Below are 17,434 nucleotides of genomic sequence, written 5' to 3'. Positions count from 1 at the left end.
ATCATAAAAAAATATATTGGCGAAAGGGCCTGATTCTGATTAAAGATAGATTGCCTTCTTCATGACCCTAATGTGTACCTGTTTTAGTTGGCTTTTATAGGGCCCCTCAGAGTCAATAGATGTAGACATGCTAGATTAGGCATTCAAACAAACCGTTAAATTACACAATCTGTGGAAGATGTTGATCTTGACACATATTCTATGCTCTTCGTTTCTCTGTGGACAGGCTAGTCCAATGCAAATAACCAAGTGGGATAACCATACTGTTTACGTCTGCCGTTATTTAATGCTAGGTTCATCTTGAGCACTTGTCTGCAGTTGGTTAATGCTAGGTTATACTTGAAACCTTATGGCACACAAGCAGGCAGGCAGCCTAGAATCCCAGAAGAATAATTGTACTGCAATTCTCCTTTTGCCCCCTCTTCAACTTTGAATGAAAAAGAGAAGGTATAGCCTACATGAATCCTGTTCGCAAAGAAATGTGTGTCCGCCCAATTTGTAGCGAATGTTGGAGCTGTCGACGGGGAAGCAAGCATGGGTTGTTGTTTTTTGGGGCTGCCAGGGCGTATTGGCAGGGCTGGCAGACGATGATGATTGGACTTGGTACAAAAATTCAGGGCTAAGAGATGTGTTAATGACAGCTGTCACATTCGCTCCCCAAAACCAACAACATTCAAGGTATTCTTGCTCTCCTGGACCAGACTTGTTTATCCTGAATTCTGAAACGTTCTCTATCTTTATTACATCTGAATTGATATAACAGGTTCACTCACGCTGTGGTTTTGAGTAGCCGTGCGTGAAAAAAGGGGGTTCCAAGATTATGAGGAACCAATTCTGCTCCAACCCACTTTATTTATTTCTTTGTCAGCTAGTGCGATATTCCCCCCAAAACGATTTTTTTTCTTTCTAAAGCATCTCAAAATGTGGTGCACGGTGCTCATGCTCCCTGTAGCAGCAGGGTGAAGGTAATTCCTGCAGAGGTTGGATGGGGACAACAAAGGCTGTCTCCTAACAGGCATGTAATGAACATCAAGGACCTCCATCCTGCTCCAAAGCAAACCGTCCCTGGGGTACTCGGTAAGAGGCTCTGAGCTACTCCTCCATCCATCCGCAGCAGTTCAGAGGCTAAACTACCAGAGAAATTGGACACTGCAACACCGAGAGTCAGTAAGGGGGCTGCTTCGAGAGAGGGACAGGCGAGGGTTAAATTCAGGGCCGACCCTCCGGAGTGGCCTTTGATTGCTCTCCCCACCCACCCCTGCGTCTCTGTGTAGGGTGCTGTTTGGGGGTCGGTGGCGGGGCCGTGAGGGGGTGTAACGGTAACCTGACACCAACGTTGTTATTGAAGTGATGCAGTCGGATAGGCTGATAGCCAGACTCATCAGCACCAGATCCAGTGTACGGGCGAGGGCCCTCTGAGCTTCTAAAAGACAGTGGCAGGTGTGTGACAGATCTGAGCGCTAAGGGATGTCAAAGGCCCCCCCCCCCCTAGAGATGACAGGCTCTTGGCCTGTCTCGGGAAACAGTTAGGCAGTCAGCCCCGTCCATCCCCCCCATTGCCCTTTACTCCTGACACGCCGCCTCTTATATATATGGGACCGGAGCCAACGTCGCACTGGACAAAAACATGGTTTATTTATTATCGGGGATGCATCACATACCTCGGTCTTCAGTGGCGAGAGTGGCAAATACCTTAGGCACAGAGGATCTCTGGCAGGGAGGGTCTAAGGGTTGCTTGTCGAGATGGCTAGTTGTGTGTGTGTGTGTGTGTGTGTGTGTGTGTGTGTGGGGGGGGGGGGTAGGGGGTAAGGCTATCAGGGGGTTTCGGAGAAGATACTTAAGGCTTCTAAAGCCCACCACAAGCAGCATCATTGTCATCACCTTGTTCTGATTTCATTTCATCTCTCGCCACCGCCATGGCCGGCGATACGGCCGGTGTAGCGTTACTGGGGGCCCCACATCTTATTATTATTTCCATGGGAGCTCAAGGACCGCTAGTGTTGTGCGCGGACAGAGGGTATTTATATGAATGCGTGTAATGTTGTGTTCTCAGTGCTCCCAGGGACATTTAGCGCCTATCTCTGAATAGCATCAGCGGCTTTCAGCCCGACAGAGTCATTAATATCGGAGCGGTTTATCTGTTTCCTATTGCCTCTGTGCCAGCTGTGGCCGCATGTCTTATGAGCCGGGCGCAGCACAAACCGACAGAGTATTCTTATTCCGAGACAGGTTTCCAATGGGAATTCCATGCATGTTTACTTACGCCCCTGATGCCTTGAGATTTTCAATATGGGGAAGTCGTTAAGGGACTGATGAGACATCCAACCCAGCCTTCAAAAGTTAGTTAAAGTCCACTTTTTATTGTGTGGTGTATTCAGGGTTTGTTTTTTATTACAGCGAGTCTTGTATGGTTGTCATTTGATTTGGTTCCTGTTGTGTCAGCAGTTTACTGCAGACGGGGGGAAGTGACAGGTTGGTGTCGGATCAGTTTATCAGACTGTGAAGTGATTTGGCGCATCTTGTCAGAGTGGATTACGAAAGGTTCTCTGGGCAAAGAGAGAACGATTTGTAAACAGTGTAAATAATGTAACGTTGGTGTAGGTTTATGGGGTTTGCAGCGGAAAGACTTAAGTTAATTTCAACAGAGAATCAAAGATGGAAAATTAGAAATACCTATCAACAGTTATTAACTGTTAACTATCAACATTATAAACTATTGACACTTTTTTCAGATAGACTTCTGACTCTGTGCAATGCAAAACGTTTTCCAGCAAGCAATTGTTGGATATTTGTGGGAGACTTGAGAAGGACAGTGGTGCCAAGACAAGAAAATTGTTTTTGAGCTGAACTTTATCCTAGATGGTGAAAGTGTCATGACAATTTCAAAATATGTAATCCTCAGTATATTTTACTTAATCCATTGTTTATTACAATCCAGATATTTCCATGGCCATCATAGATATTGGCATGGATCTTCAAGTTTGAAACGTGGAATTTGAAGCACAAAGTCAGACAAACGTTCCCCTGTTGTGGGGGACCTTCAAACATCGGACAACAAAAGGGCCCCTTCATTTGAATACAGAGGCAGAATTAAAATGCAGGTGCATGGATAAAGTTCCAATTAGATCAGAGCAGAACGAATGCACCCCAGGATGGTTTCCTCCCCTGGAACCCGGGCAGCTGCCAGTGTAGCCTAGCAACAAGTACCCTGAATCAACATGGGTCGCAAGCGGCGGTTGGGAAAGGGGGTAACTCATCGCGGCATGTATCCCAGCATGCCTTGCCACCATGGTGCCCTTAACCCTTTGACCGGGCCCAAAATGGCAGGAGGGAGAGTTGAATAAGATCATGTGATCATGTGTGGATACAATCGCTCCTGGCTCATGCCGCTTTTGTGTCCTTTCACGCCTGGAACCACATGGGAAGGCAGTGGACATGGGCTAGCTTGGACGACTAGGCCTTTGACAATAGGTCACAACTGAAAAAAAATTATTCTTTGTATGAGCACAATAGCGTCGTACTTGATCATAGATGTCCTATTGCAATATAATGCACCCTCACATAATGGCGGTAACCATATGAATAGCTTAGCTGACATCTTAGAATATTCTTATATCCTTTTAATTGAGGAGTTATTTAACTGTATTGTTTGGTCAGTATTTATTTGTTTGGGTAATTTATTCCCTTTCATCAATGGGCGGTTACAGCAAGCAGTCACATAGTGTATAGATTTACTTAAGCGAAAAAGGCGCCATATGTTCTTGTTGTCGGCATGCACCAGCATACCACAGCCATAGTTCTGCTATTCCCAGTGGGTGTGTGGCGGTAATGGGGGTTTAAATCAGTGCTCTTGCCCCTTGAGGGTTCATTAAAGGGTGACAGTGCATTGTGCTCGCTCTTCCCCATCAACAACAAGTGGCACCGGGGAGTCGGGGAAGGGGGGGGAGGGGGGGGGATTGGGTGCGTGCTGGGGGGTGGGGAAAGCGAGGCAGATGTTGGCGTGACAATGGCGCCATTTCACGGCGTATCTTTCACCTTTATCGACGTGACGGAGGCCGCGGTCGCAGGCCTTTGATGCCCGCCGGGATCAGCGACTTGAATGAATGTATATCACTCACAGACTGACAGAATCTGCGGTAGGGCGTCTAGACGTATTGAATGGAAATGTAATTGATTTGGTTGAAGGCATTTCTAAATATTAGGAAAACAGATGTTGGATATGGTTGGAATAAATAATGTAGAGAAATCTTTAAAAAGTTGATGAAATAACATTTATATTAACAGACCCCTAGGATATGACTTTTTGTGTACAGTTTAAGAGATCTGTATTTATGATTTTGTTTGACTTTCCTTTGGAAAGTACTTTACTATATAAGGATGATTTGACTGTCTGATGTTCACAGCCTTGTCATAGTAGGCCCATCAGTTAATTAAATCAACAAATGCCATTCAAATTCAGTTTTCCGTAGAGGCCCCCATACACTAAACATTAATACCATAAATTCAAATCCCTATTACAGGCATCATTCAATTTAAACCATACCCTAAAAATATATCCTAAGAGGCTGACATTTGTTATGTTATGCCCAAAAAAACTGAAAGACCAGCAGAGCAAACATCCATCGATTCCTGGGGGAGAACTCCACAAAACTCGACGTGTGCATGTAACCGTGGTGACAAGCTAAACAGCAACAACAAAAAAGGATCCAGACAAGTTGTTCTAAGAGCTAGCAGGTGGCTGAGAGTTCAAAGAGCGCAGAGGATGAGGCCACGTTTTCCTTCCTCTGACCGCATGCTACAACGTTTTTTTCCCCTTCCTTCTTCCTTTCTTCCCAAAGGGTCTCGTTGTCCTACGACCCCCCCCCCCCCCCCCCCTCCCACCTCACTCTGTGGTGTGTGTGCAGACTTCAGAGTCAATGCGTTATTATCAGCAAAGTGCTTTTTAAATCCGCTCTCGCTCGACACCACAATGTCTCCTGCCTGCTAATCCCCAGGGATACCGATCTGTCACTCCTCTATCGTTCTCTCATGCCTGGCATGCCTTGAAACAGCTGGGAAAGCAGTCGAAGACCAGTTGAAGCCAGCCCCCCCTTCACCTCCCTCCACACACACACACACACACACACACACACACGATGGAGAGCTCTGGCCCGTTTCGATGACGGTCCTTCTCTCTCTCTCTCTCTCTCTCTCTCTCTCTCTCTCTCTCTCTCTCTCTCTCTCTCTCTCTCTCTCTCTCTCTCTCTCTCTCTCTCTCTCTCTCTCTCTCTCTCTCTCTCTCTCTCTCTCTCTCTCTCCATACAGACAGCAAACTCAGACGCATGAGATAAAAAAGTTCTCCCGGGGGGTCAAAGGTGACATTGGACATGTGTAAGTCAGGAATAGTATGATGCTGATGAAGGCTGAGTGATGTTATGAGTCAACACTCAAACTGCAGACTGAAGCTGTGCTGATGCTGGAACAACGCGGCTCTAAGAGACTATATTTAGCCCGTTTTATGAGGTCTCCGTAGCTTACCTGTTGGTATGCTAGAGCCAGCTGGCTAACCACTCTGCCTGCTCCTTAATGCCATGTATCTGACTTGATTCACGTAGGATTAAAAACATCTGCTAAATAACATTGTAGTAAAATGTCAGGACACGGATTACAGGAAATGGACCCGAAGAAGAACAAAGAGGATAATATCTCTAAGACCTTTGGTTATGGATCCGTTCGCACATAAGTATGAATGAATGCATAATGTCAGTACACCCATTTATATGCACCCTTTACCGTAAGCAGAAGAGCATTTGCAGATAAGCAAAACTCATCCACTCAGCCCATGCAAAGAAATACATATTATGATTAATACGCATATTTTGAGGATGAATCGAGACGTCACCGTTGCTTTTGAAGGAAATCAGGTATGTTAACATTTCCATTTGTTTTATTCCAGCCCTGCTGTGTCTTGCAATTTTGTCATGGGTTCGTTTTTCAGTCAAAACTCTACTGTCTTGGATGGATTTTCAAATGTGTCTCTGCAATGGGGTCCAGACTGATCAACCTAAAATAAACCTTGGGACTTAAACTAAATTAAAACATAACTTGTCATTACATGTGTTGTATTCTGTCATGTGTGTCTCAGTATTTAGTCAGGCGTTAAGTATCGTATCTTCTATGTTCCATGATGTTGTTTGTTTTCAGCTGATTTCCCACCAGCCATGGCAGCCAACATTTTGAATTGAAGAAGATAGAAGAGAATTTAATCCACTCAAACATAACCATCTACTTCTCTCTGTCGGGTTCTGTGACACTCGCTCCCTTCCTGCCTTGGTCTCTCTCTCATGCTCTCTCTCTCTCCCACTCCAAAATTCTCTGCGCTCCTCTTTCCTTATCTCCACAACCGACCTGTCTTGGCACCGTGCCCAGCCCATTCATTCTCAGCCATTCATGGCAGTTCCAATGTTCCACTGAACTGATGAATAGGGCAGCACAATACATACAAATTAAAGCAATGGTTTCTAATTAAAAGTTTTACTTATACATAACTCTGCTCGTCTCATCTATCATATTTAGATGGTTAGTTTAGGCGAGTTGTTCAAGGTTCATGTTTGGCTGAATGTGTTGCACTATTGTTCTGGACGATAGGGGGCAGTGTTTTCTAAGGCTGCGTGTGGTTGAGCGCTGCAGACATACATCAGAAGTTGCAGCGACAATAAGATTTGAACTGAAATAGCTTTTGGCCTTTAAATCTTCTACTTGTCAGCTTCAAAAGTTTTTTAAAAGTAAAAGCCATACACTTCCATGATGTTTTATATTTACCAGCAAAAATGTAGTAGTACTGATAGAAATAATATTCAATTTGATGATTTTAGATGGTCTGATATCAATATTATAGCCTAGAGGCAGTCTCACATGAGTTTTAATCTAAGGAATATGAATGAGCTCCATTGGGCTTTTTCCTGCCGGTAAAACTACACCGTCTGCAGTAGACAGCTTAGACGGAGGCCACTGCCCTGTTGAAAACGATGAGATCTTCATAATATTCAAATGCTAAATCAGTTTACTGTAATCCGGGGTCGCCTCATCCTTCCTGCATTAGGGGAAAACACCAGTGTGTCTCCTCGTTCAACACTGACCTAAGGATGGATGTGATGTGGCCAACGCAGCACACCAGAAATAGCTCTTAATAATGAAAGATTGATGTGCAGCAAGCTTGTCATTACATGCTGCAGTAGACAATTAGGAGCCTACAGCACCCGGTCCTCTTCCTCCCGGGCCCTCACTCTCCTCTTATGTCTCTTGCTCTTTCACACTCTCTCTCTTTCTCTCTCTCTCTTTCTCTGTCCTTCCTTTTCTTCTGTGTACATGTGTCACACCCAGGTCATTTTGGAGGACAAAATGTTTTTTTAATGAATTTAACAAATGACAGACTGATGCACAAACACAGACCGACTCACACACACCCTGTCTCTCCCCCCCTCTCTCTCTCTCTCTCTCTCTCTCTCTCTCTCTCTCTCGCTCTCGCTCTCTCGCTCTCGCTCTCTCGCTCTCTCTCTCTCTCCTTCTCTCTCTTTTTTTCTCTCTCTCTCTCTCTCTCTCTCTCTCTCTCTCTCTCTCTCTCTCTCTCTCTCTCTCTCTCTCTCTCTCTCTCTCTCTCTCTCACAGACACACACACAGATGCACACACACACACAAACACACACCCACACACGCACACATGAACACACATGCACCCTTTTGGGTTTGCAGTGAAGTGCAGGTAGGGGCTGGCCCTATCGAGCAGGGTGCTCTCAAGCCTATATGTTAATTGCATCGACCTGGAGCTCGTTAATGACTAATTACCTCTCCTGTCGTTTGGGTTGGGGGTGACTTGGGGGGCTGGGGGGAGGGGTGACAGGGCATAGTGTAATGCACACAAAGTAGAAGCATTTCCCTAGATCTAAAAGAAAGCGTAAAAAAAACAAATCACTGTGTGTGTGTGTGTGTGTGTGTGTGTGTGTGTGTGTGTGTATGTGCATGTACAAACTTGTGTATATGAGAGTGTGAGAGTGTGGTTGTTCATCAGTGTGTGTGCTGCATGCAAAACAAAAGCAAACCTGTATCAAATGTCACTAAGACTCCAGCTGTAAAGCATTCCCCTGCAAAAAAGACTTTGGCGTGAATGTCGGGCCTTCACACGTCTGACTGGGAGGTGGGTGTGTGGGGCGGGGGGTATCCCCCAGTATCCTCCAGGTGCGTGTGATACAATTCTGCCACTGGGCCCTCCATTACCTCTCCCTGTGCGCTGGCGAGGTAGGGCCCCCGACACTGAATGAATGCATGCATAGACATCATTGGGACTGACATATCAATGAGCCTGCCTACCCCCCCCCCCCCCCCCCCCCCCACTATCAGCTTACAGCCCACAATTATAGCCAATCATCTCGGATCAGGCGTGTTTCCGTGAACAGGCCAGTGGAACATCTGCTGCCTTAGGGCCAATGGGCCGAGGAGGACCTTTATGCTGATAAGTGGACTAATTGTGTGGCCATGGATGAGAGGTAGCCAGAGCACTGGGCATACGGCTATCTGACGCTGATACCCTAACAACACTGGGGAGGGGGGGGATTCATTGCCTTTCAGGGACAGGTGCCCATAGGTATTTTGTTATCTCTCCATGATGCCAATGGAGCGTTCTTATCTGTGTCAGGGAAGGGAGAGATAGCACATCACCGGGGAGCTACCTTTAGAAGGCAAGGAAGAGGAGCTCCGTTCAGGAACTCAATGAAAGGCAGTACTGGAGCCCTGCTGCTCTGCTCTCTCCAGAGGGGTGATGAGCACTTTCACACTGAGGGGTGATGTTGTGTGAGCAACGCACAACACTAGCCTTTATTTTTTTCCGTTATATTTGTCTTCTTGGGTCTTCCCAATACGCTGTTAGGGTACTTATTCCTTGCTATTGCGTATTCAGGCTGGGATATGGAGTCCTTTAGTTGCCAAAGCTGTAGCCTGGACAATAGGAAAAACAGACGGACCAGCTGATGCTAAACACCACCTGCACAAACCCTAGACCACAGTCCTTGGAATCCCTTTTCCGCCACACAAATCTCTCTCCCCTACAACTGAAATGTTTTACATCCCCGTCGCTCTGCGTCCTCTCTCATCGTCAACGTTTCCCTTACACATTTGTTAGGGGGTTGACAGCAGTAGTGCATCAGGCAGGGAGATGAGTTTGAATCCCCAACAGAAGGGTGTTGTGGGCCGCGTCTTGCAATCGATCAACCGTCCCGCCAGACACAACGCGTCCGACCCAAAGAACACAAAACTGTCCCGGAATCCACACAGTGAGAAATGCTGCAGGCCTCTGAAAATTTGACGAATGTTATATGGATTATATAAGAAATGTCGGTATGTCAGTCCGTCGTTATTTAATCCATAACGACTGGGTCTCAACGCGTCTCCATCTGGCCCTACGCCTAATCCCTGGCCTTTTTCTCTGTGTCAACAGCTTGATCAGACTCAGAAGCATTGTGGGCCCCCGTATGTGAGTCTCCAATCCCCAATCGGGGAAAGGGCCCCCCGGGACCATTCGTCATTCAGTTAGAACGTTTTGTTGGTGGATAACCCAAAAAACGCTATGGCGCACCGCACGATCACACCCGGGCGTACCATCAGCCAGCATGCGTCTGCGCTGAACTCACGACCACAGAGCTGTTGTCCGCCTAGCCCGGGAAGCCAATGGGGGGGATCCGGCAGAGGAGGAAATACTATTGACGGTATTGGAGAGAGGGTGACTGGAAGACAGCGAGAGAGAGAATCCTCCCGTCCCACCACAGACGGCGAGCAGGACAGCTGGAGCAACAAAGAGAGAGGCAACGTCAATGAGTTGTGGACAGACACAGGAGGAGTGTTTATCAAGATGTCAGGAAACTGGGGATTACTGCGTAAATCGGGGGCCATTTTGGGTGTCATTTATTATAATGTTAGCGTGGAAAAGTACAGTAGATTAATGGTTGAAGTAATCTGTGTGTATTTTGAAAAGGATGATTTGGGGTTTGGCGCGTTGAATTGTAGTTTTTTATCAACCCCTGATGAAAGCAATAGGGAGGAAAGTCTTTGATCCCCAATCAACTTTCTTTTGACATTTAAGATTAAAGGTATTTCAAGTTGAAGGTATTCTTGAAAGCACTTTCTTAACCGTATAAACAAAAAAGGACAGCTAACCCTAACACTTTAAGATAAGGTTAGGTTCATTAACCTTTAATTGACACTAGTTAATGCATAAGCATTAACAAACACTTAATAAACAGTTAACCAATATGTCTAGTAAATAACAATTTACTAATGGTGTTCATGATTACTAATAGTGTTCCTATGCCAATAATGTACTGCTGCATTAACTAAAGTTAATTAATGGTTCATTCATGCATCCTTACTGAGTGTCCCTATTGTAACTGCTGAATTCATATATTTGCTGCCAAACCATTAGCCTTCCTTACACTCCTGTCTTCATACCACAGCCAAAAACAACCTGATCTCTTCCTCGTGCCTTGTGTGTGAACAGCAGACATCTAGAAGCAGGCCTGGTGATCTTTTAATGGCCTGTTTGTGCTCTGCCTTCTGACGGGACGTGGTTCCCCGGCAGTTAGCCTAAGTGGTGTTTGGGGCGACTCCAGAGTCATCAAGCGACTCTCAGGGTTCATTTTATCCGTTCTTTTACAGTGCTCTAATGTGAAAACAGCTTAGCGGAGACGGTTACATGCTGCCGGTTCTGGCGCCGGTAGAGCTCCGTAAGTGAATAAAGGAATTGAAAAGCTGAATGAATTTTTCGCGTTCAAAATAGACTCGAGTCTTATTTCAAGCGAGTCCTATTTCATTTTTGCTCCATTAAAATGTTTGCTCTTTTCCCTGCCTTGGGCTTGGACTTGCCCTGCTGGGGACATTTGGTTGAGGTTCCACAAGGGCTGGGGCTGGGTAGGCGGGTAACGGCAGAGTTCTCTGAACCCCCCCGTAGCCTGTGCAATGTGTTGTCCATGGAGCATCCTGGTTGACCTCATGTTTAGTCTTAAGCAGAGCGGGTCATTAGAGGGCTCACAGCTGCAATGTAATGAAAATGTTGTGCCAACAGTAAAGGGCTGAGGCGAAAACAACAGGCTTTAGAGACAGCTGAAGCTCCGCTCAGGGGGCCGTCAGGGAGGCTTTTAGAGGGAGGATAACGACGGTTATCTGCCGCTACACCCCGGAGACACTGATATTAGCCTTGAGAGAGTGGCGGGTGCCTGTGGACTTGATGATCACCTTGGGCACGCTTTGAAAAGCCGGTTAACGCCCCATCATTAACAGGACAGAGCAGGTCAGGCGAGGGCACGTGGTCATGGCAACGGCAGCATACGTAAGGTCCTGCAAGAGAACATCGTTTTTTTGGGGTTTTCACACTTCTTCTCCTTCTTCATGAAGCTGAAGCCGTCAAATATATATATTTTTACATTTAGCCGCTGCTTGCTTGCAACGGTTAATACAGACATTCACACTGAGTCAACCATGAAAGGCGAGGGCGAGCTTGTCGGGAGCAGTTAGGGTTAGGTGCCTTGCTCAGGGACACCTTGACAGGGATCGAACTAGCAATCTTCAGGTTACAATTAAACCCACTCTACCTCCTGATCTTAGCCAACACCCTCACACACGCACGCACGCACGCACGCACACACACACACACACACACACATACTTAAACACACACAGCTCTGGTTTAATTTGATAAATAGCATCATACATTTGAAACACATTCAGACCAACAAGTAAAAATGTACTGTCAAACGCTCAAACCATAATTAATGAATAAAGAAAACCCCACAAAGCGGTTGGATGAAATAACAAAACACAGCGGCTAATTTGACAGCCTAGGGTGTGGCGGTTGTCCCGTAATTTAATCTAATGCGTGACATTCCGAGAACGTGTTCTCTCTCAAACAAAAACAAACCAGAGTCGTAGCGCACGCACGCACGCAGTGTTAGCATCACTTCCTCTTTGACTGCATTCATCATCATCTTGTGGCTTGTTGTGTTTCCACTGTTGGGCTGCTAGCGGGGCTCGGCGTGACAGCGATGAAGACTGATGTGTTTGGGTCGTGCTCCTCCCTCCGTTTGTTGGTATGCTCCTCCAAGTCTTCCCGTAACCCTCCTCCGCAACTTTTAATACTGCTGCTTCTAACCGCTATTGTGGCTACAAATATCCACTTTTACTACTACACCCACTACTAAAATCACTACTACTGACTACAACTTCCACTGTTACTATTACACCAACTGCTAAAATCATTACTAATGACGACAACTTCCACTGTTACTACTACAGCAACTACTAAAATCACTACTACTGACTACAACTTCCACTATTTCTACTAGAACTTCTAGCATTACTACAGTTTACAGCTATTGACTACTATGATTACATTAATTTACCAGTGGCTTTTATCTTGAAGGTGGTGATGGTAGGGGTTCGGCCTCATACTCAAGGATTCTTACAGGTAGGGGCACAGGGTATCGAACCCAGTTGGCCACATTTCGGTTGGGGGTCAAGCATCCTAATCTAAAATGAGAACTATTACGATATTATATTATGATAATATTATTAATGATATTTCGACAACAGAGGGAAAGATTACAAAAAAATACTACTACTTCTAGGGCGAACTACCGACAATGACAACTGGCCATAGTGGCCATTGCCACTACTCTTGCCACCGCAACTTTAACAAAAAACTCTCAGCCAGCACTCAGCCCAGCCCTGAGAGTCACACCATCTTCATGTCGGAGCGCGGCCCAGCCCGACTCCCACCTCTTCCTCTGTCTCGACAAGGCTAAACCACCCTGTAGCCGTACAGCGAATAGGAGTCACCACAGGTATGTCACATGCCACCACAGGTATGCTGTCCGGCAATCCTGCACACACACACACACACACGCACATGGCACACGCACACACACACCACACACACACACACACACACACATGCAGGCACACACGCATATACACACACGCAAACACACATCCATATGCATGGGCCAGACAGTTGCGTCACGGGGCTCCGAATAAAACCCCACCAGTGAATCAGCGACGAACAAAACCGCATTAAAAAACAGTCACATCCACCGCAGCAGCAAATTGCATTGGTTTTATAGCATAGGAGGCATTGCCGTTATCGTTTAGTTCTTTCTAATGTCGAGTTGTAATGGAATTAAAATGAGATGATGTGAGATGCAAGGATGTGACTGTATAATGCTATTGTTTGTTAAATTTGCCTGAATGGAATTTGAATTTGAATTGACTGGCAGTGGTAGTTAAATCTTGTTTGTAGATCTTTCATTTTGTGGTTTGGTGTCGTGTGGGAAGGTGTAGCTTTACCTAACTGAATACTGTGATAATTGTTTTACAAGTTTACGAGAAGAATAACACTGAATACCCTAAATACGCTTGCTTATTCATTATCACAAACTCTCACACACAAAGGCACACGCCCACACGTAATACACCCACAAAAACAGTGTAACACCTTAATACACTCTCGAAGTATAAAAATATTGTCTTCAAGTTTTGCAGTAAAGCTAAATGGCACATTTTTGATTTTTTTTTTTAATTTAGAAACATACCTTACTGTAAAATATGGTGTAACAAAACGGGTGAATTCCAATAAGAATAATTGTATGCATGTTTCTTTATAGGTGTGTCTTTTAGAGACCATCTAACCACACACACACACACACACACACACACACACACTCACTCACTCACTCACTCACTCACTCACTCACTCCACTCCACTCCACTCCACTCCACTCCACTCACTCACTCACTCACTCACTCACTCACTCACTCACTCACTCACTCACTCACTCACTCACTCACTCACTCACTCACTCACTCACTCACTCACTCACTCACTCACTCACTCACTCACTCACTCACTCACTCACTCACTCACTCACTCACTCACTCACCACACACACACTCCCACACACACTCCACACACACACTCACACACACACTCCACACACACACTCCACACACACACTCCACACACACACACACACACACACACACACTCACACACATAACACAGTCCCATCCTGTGCGGTGAATAAGCTTGGCGCTCGCACTAGAAGCATGGTGGGAAGTCTGGAGTGGACACAACATTATTATCTCTTGCACTGCAGACTGCAGCAACACATGCTATACCCCCCCCAGCCATCTCCCCCCCCCCATTTACCCACCCAGCCACAAACACACACACACACACACACACACACACACACACACACACACACACACACACACACACACACACACACACACACACACACACATACACACACACACACACACCCCTCTCTTCTCTCAGAGTGCTAGTTAGTCTTTTCACACACTGCAAGCCTGCGAGCACAGGAACCACACAGGCACCCAAATAGTCATATACTCGCTCAGTCACACACAACCCATACTGCTTTCCTGCTGTGGTTTTCACACAAAAAAAGTTTGTTGAATAGCTAAAGAAACACTTGTCTAGTTTGAGAAGAACGGTCCAAAAAAATGTGTACATGTGAGGCGGTCATCGTGTGTGGCTTACCTGACAACTAACTGTATTGTGTTTACTTCCTCTGACTTCATTAGAGTAACCACCTTTTGAGTAATGTACCCCTCAACTATTAAAGGATGTCTGAAGTATTACCAGCATTAGCGTTGGTTTGTGGGGATTAAATAACTAAATAAACCTTAGAACTATAGACCACGCTTTGTCATGGTCATGACTGACTGGTCATAAGGCTCCACCTGCCTCATTGGACTGTGCTATGGATGACTGTAACGGAATGCTGTCAGCTCTAGATAACATTGCAAGCAATTTGTTTTCCCCCCGTGGTTGTTTTGTATTTATTGACTATGTCCTGTGCCTACAGAAAGGCTGTAAGGACACAAGGTCACATTGTTCCTCGTTACAGCCCCTCGTAGTAGTCAACACACAGATTCCACTGGCCGTTCCGGTCCATTACGCACCATGACCGGTCCACAGTCTGGCCCGGGACACTGACCCTGTAGTCTCTGTCTGACAGGAAACTCTACTATAACCCCTCTGCAGGAGGGTGGACCAACATAAATGCACTGCAAACATTCATTCATGCTTCCGCTCATTAATGTTGTCTGGCCTAACTTTCAATTGATGGAGAAAACTTTCTTTTTTTTAACAAACAGGTGGCGGGTGTGTTCCGCGTCAATCACCTGTTTCTCACTACGCATATTTCTGAAATAGTACAAAAAAATAAATAATTAAAATACGTTTCATTATTGAGTTATCTCCTCTGAACAGGATGTGTTGTTATTTTTTTATTTCCCGGGCGGCCCCCCAAAAGAATTGTAAACTAGCTGTCTGGATTGTAATTTTCTTTTCAGCGGAGAATCAATAGATTGTGCGGTGTGTCTTGACTGGAGCTGCTGGAGCGTGCTCCTCCGCCTAATGGACCTACACGTTCCCATCTGCTGCTGAAAGAGATCTCAGCGGGTCCTCTCTCCCCACACACTGCGTCCAAACACGGCACACTGGGAAGACACACGCAGGCAGACACATACGCAAACACACACGCACAGCTTCACACGCATACACAATCCCACAGACAAACAATATAAAACCGCCAATGACTTTTATTGGAATTCCACCAGACAGACAGAAGACAGGTCCAGATTTTAACGGTTGACCTCCGATTGTGAGGAAACCCGAACAATGTTTATAAAAGGGGGAAAACGTCACTGATCTGCATGATCCTTTGAACGACCACCCTGCCCGGAGCACAAATATTAACCGCTGAACTGTTACTGTTCAATTTGTTGATTTCCATTTTTTTATCGTTTCTTTACCGTTATTCAAAGTTTGCAGCTCAGCTTTTCCCCATATCCCCTTGAAAGCTCAGCACCAATATGAATAGCATCGGTACAATGTCGGAAGCAAGGACTCTATAAGATAGGCAAGTTTATGGCACCAAATGATAGAGCCCAGACTCAGAGAGATTTAAAGCGTTCCACCATGCTCTGTTTACTGTAGAACACTGCTTGTATTAACAAGCACGCCAGCTTCTCTCTCACACTCACAGCAGGGAAGCTTACTCGAGAAAATAACATTTACAGTCACGGTTCTCGCCACCCACCAGTAACTAAACAATGTCAATGATGCAGGCGACAATCATCACAAGAAACCAAGAATACCGCAAAGCATCATGGGTAACCATGGAAGCACTCCTAGATGAAAAGCATTAGAAATCAGATGTAAAACCCCCAAGAATCCTAGATCATGGTACCTAAGCCCTATCTGCTCATTGATGACGAAAAACAAAGCGTAAAAGAGTAAAGTGTAAATGAGTGACTGAGACAACAGGGCGTCATTGTGGACAGTGTGCCGGAACGCCATTCTGGTGACGCAACGCTGGCATATCTAACCCCCCCCCCCCCCGCCCTTGTCACGGGCCGACAGGACCAGCAGATGTTGGTGGATGTTTACACAGGAGGCACAAAACTGGAACTGTCCATCATCAGCCCGATGAATAAAGAACTGCTTATTTCAGGTGGCTGCAGAAGCCGACCACAGCCCCTCCCCCCTCACCACCACCCCAGCTTGCTTTAAGATCCCAGCGCCACCGCTCTGACTGCAGCCTGTGGCAGAGCTTCTGCAAGGTTCCTTGGGTCCTCTAAACTCCCAGCCTGGCCTACCCATCATCCGTGCACTTTTTTGATCCTTTCAACAGTAGTTCAATCGTATATCAGTGAGCCTGCCTCCCATGTTCTCTTACCGGCCATCCTCGCCCCCCCCCCCCCCCCCTCAAACGCTAGCAGTAAACACATCTTCTGAGTCCCCGATTCAAGCAGAGAGGATATCTCCCTTGAAGGCGAGATTATGTGGCGGGTGGCGGTTTTCTGCTCTCTCTCTCTCTCCTCCCACATTCTCCAGAGCACCCTTCCCAGTATTTGCTCAGGAATGGGATGGCTTTTCCAACCAACAGAAAAATACCCCAAAAAATGAGGAGAGTTTTAACAGGGAGTATTTCATCCGAATGGCATCCCTGTCTGCATTGGCCAGATACTCAGAGCTTACTTTGGTGTGAACAAAGAGGAGGATTGATGGAGGAGAGATGAAGGATAAAGAGGACACGAGGGATGAAGGGAATGGGCTTTTTCTGTGCTACGGTAGACGTACTGTGGTCGGCCATCAAATAACGTAAGAAAAACTCAGTGAAACAACGTTTTCCCTGACCGCAAACAATGCGGATGGGACCTAACGAAATCTTGTGAGTCTCTTATGCACAATCTTCTTCCCTCTGTCCTTCACGCTCTCTCACTCTCTTTCTCTCTATGCGTATGTGTGTGTCTGTGAGAGAGGGAGACAGAAAGAGAGAGAGAGAGAATGACAGGAAAGAGAAAACATGAGCCAATGAGA

This window comes from Gadus macrocephalus, chromosome 18 (assembly GCF_031168955.1).
Source record: "Gadus macrocephalus chromosome 18, ASM3116895v1".
Classification (NCBI taxonomy): Eukaryota; Metazoa; Chordata; class Actinopteri; order Gadiformes; family Gadidae; genus Gadus; species Gadus macrocephalus.
The sequence above is the reverse complement of the archived record's forward strand: the minus strand, read 5'-3'. Positions refer to the sequence as shown.